We start from the raw sequence: 3,642 nt of genomic DNA on the forward strand, positions 1-3,642 counted from the left end.
AGACTGCTTTTTCTTTTGATTTGTTAGTAGGACTTCTAGAAACTTTAGAAACAAATTCTGCTTTTTCTTCTGGAGAGCCATGTACAGTTGCTTTAGCGACTTTGGAGGCTTCTTCAACTTCTGTAGCTAGTTCTATTGCTCTGTAGAATGTTAATTCATCTTCTGGAACTTTGAAAAGAGACTTAAGAACAGCTTCGTTATTTACAGAGCAAATGAATTTTGTTCTAAGTGCTTCATCTAAAGGATCATTTATTTTTGAAAAATCACATGTACTTGCTGCTTGACGAATTCTAGATGCAAGTTCTTGTAGTGTTTCACCTGGTTTTCTAGAAATTTCATTCCAGAACTTATATCTTTCCCTGACAATAAAGTGCTTGGGACTGAAATTTATCTCCATTGTTTGTGAAATATCATTCATTTGTAACTCGTTGACATCACGTGGAGGAGAAAGTTGAGATGCCGCGACTTGAAGAAGCTTGTAAATTTCTGGAGATTGATTCGTCAGAAAAACTTGAGCAATTTTTGAGTTCGGGACTGAATTGGCAGAAACGAACATTTGAAAACGAGATAAGTAGTCAGTCCAAAGCTCTTTTTTTGAACAAAAGGCTTCGAAAGTGGGAACGGTTGTCGAACTTTGAACTATTGATTTGACCAGTGTCTCCATTTGCTTCGAAAATCCTTCCAGAAAAATTTTCAGTTCGGCCATATTTGAAAAAAAAAAATCCTGTCGACTGCGCCAATTGTTATGACCTTATATATTGACAACGCAAAAAATAACTAAGTTAAACTTTAATAACTTTATTTAACAAAATTCTTGAAAAGTAAAAGTATTTAAAATCGATTTATTTGTTTATTTTTCGAAACTAAATTAATACTTATCTACGCTCGTAAAGTTGAAAACCGAGAGTTGCTTCTTTTTTAGGGATGTCCCTATATGTTTGTAGTTCGTTTTTTCGATTTTTCTCACTAAAGTTTTTTGGTGAACGTTTAGTTTATTAAAATTCAAAATAAACTTATTTTTCGAATTCATGCTGCAAATAAGGCCATATTTCGATTCCGAATGAATCATCATCAGTGCTCCTTGCGGTATATATAGGGAAATATTGACTTTGTCAAGATGAACTTTGACGTTGTAAAAATTAACTTTGGTGCTGTAAGATTGAACTTTGATGCGAATTAGGTGTCAGGTTTCTTTATTGGCTGGTCATCTTCTTTGGTCTCCTTTTCTTCATCCATAGCATCAAATTCTTCTTTGTCACTATTTGCAATACTAGTTTTTATTACTTCTTTGTTTTCGTTGTTGGTTAAGCGCCGGGTTGGAAGTGAGGTTGTCATCTTTTGTTATATATTTAATTTTGGTTTATTGATGTCAATTAGGACTGCTTCTGCAATTTTAAGATGCGTGTAGTTGCTGTTCTGGTCTATTACTTTGTGTTGAGGATTTCACGGCTAATTGTGATTGAGTGTGTTGAGTCCAAATGAAATTTGATAGCACCACTCTGTTTATGCATCGTAAGCCTTCTAGTCAATGAGGTAGTAGTAATCCCGATATATGAGTCATGTTGACGTGCACAGCCGTCAAAGGGGCAATTAAATTCATATATTACGTGATTACGCCTTAACTCAAGAGTTATCTCTGGGACTGCAGTTGTTTTTCAGTATTAGGGGAGACGTCTTTTTATTGTTGTAATAAATTCGGAGTTTAACTTTACTATTTGGGTTGGTTGGTGTGACATTTTTATTGATGATATGTTTAGGAATAGCTTCATCTACCTTGTATGCAGTTGACATGTGATTTCTGTAATACAAGATGATGTCGTTATCTTGATTGTTGGTATTAGGAAGGTTATTACTGTGTAGTAATTTGCCTTTAACAATATTTTCAATAGAGTAAGTCTTATATCCATTTTTTCCTAGCAGGTTAGTGACTCTTTTTAATTCGGCGTCGCGATTTTCAATATCGGAAGAGTGTGTGAATGCCCGGTTTACAAATGATTTTACTGTGCTGTCTTTAAATTGTTCGGTACATTCACTTTGTCCATTCAAACAAATTCCTGTATTCGTTTCTTTGACATAGACCGCGGTTTTGAATCGTTCTTCGCCACTGGTGACCAACACATCGAGGAAAGGTAAACGTTGTTCCTTTTCAATTTCAATGGTAAATCTAAGTTTTGATTTGTTTAAGGTACAAAGAAGTTGGGTGATTTGTTCAGGATCGTTATAGGAGACAAAGATATCATCCACGTATCTGGTGTAGTTATTGGGCTTAGTTTAGTTTTTAGTTGAGGAGTGGGATCTTTTTTGTTTACTTGGAACTTTTTTGTATCATTGAGAACATCATTGAGTTTTTCATGGTAATCGGCTCGGTCGATAATGACATATTGTGCAGATTTATCTGCGCGTCTTATTACGATATCTTTATTCTCCCTAAGTTGTTTCGCCACATCCTTCATCTCATCAGTGAGTAGCTTACTTCAAGCTGAAGGCAAGAAACAATGAGGTAGTTTTCATATATATATATATTATATATATATATATATATATATATATATGAAAACTACCTCGTAAAAGTAAAACTAGAGAGGACACCATTGGGGAATGACCAAACTGTCCTCTCCTCTTAACTCTCCTCTCCTCAAGACTCAACATCAAAATCTTTTTTGATATACTACATAAAAAATTAAAATACAACAACACGTTTTTAATATTGTTATGGAAGAAAATCATTCATAGTTGTCTGTTTGCCAAAACATTTTGTTTTTAACAATTCAATTTCTAAAATATTTTCATTGTTCTCAGAAAATTGTAACAATTCTCTATTGCCCATATGTATCGAATAGGAAATTAGCTTCCTGGCACATTGTAATTCCATCGTTGTAGAAACTTCTTGGACTGGAGCCTCTTCTTCCTCTTCATCATCTTGGACTTCAAATTGTTCATGATTTTCAGAACTTTGTGGGCTATGGATTGAGTCATCATTGTTACCCATGGTTACAAAATTCTTTATTTTCACGAATATTTGCAATTTGAGTTTTTCCGCAACCAAATTCTTCAGCAATTTTTTGTATGCTAACTCCATCATTTAATTTTTTCACCACCAGCATTTTTTCTTCCAAGTTTAAAAATTTTTTTCGCAGAGTCGACTCCATTATTACACAACAGTTTATCAACACGACCGCGATAAAAAATCAAAGAGCGAAAATAATTTTTTTTAAATAACCAAAGATTATCAAAGTTTCTTTAGCGCATTCCATAGAATAGAATAAATACAGATATTCAAATTAGATGGCGCATTTTATCAAATATTTCATGTGTTTTTGTTATAAATTGTCCGCTCTTTAAGACATAAAAGTCAATTTGTACTTAAAACCCTGTCCGTAGTTCGTTCCTTTAAAATGTCCGTTCTTTAGGGTCTATTTAACATGCAAAACGGTTCTGTGCCAAGCAATACTGTCCGTTACTCTTATCTGTCCGTTCTTTAGGGTCCCGCTCTAGAAGACTTTTACTGTGTGTGTGTATATATATATATATATATATATATATATATATATATATATATATATATATATATATATATATATATATATATATATATATATATATATATATATAAAAATAAATCTAATATATATCTGTGAAAAA

The sequence above is a fragment of the Helobdella robusta genome, assembly GCF_000326865.2.
Source record: "Helobdella robusta unplaced genomic scaffold HELROscaffold_4, whole genome shotgun sequence".
In the NCBI taxonomy this organism is placed as follows: Eukaryota; Metazoa; Annelida; class Clitellata; order Rhynchobdellida; family Glossiphoniidae; genus Helobdella; species Helobdella robusta.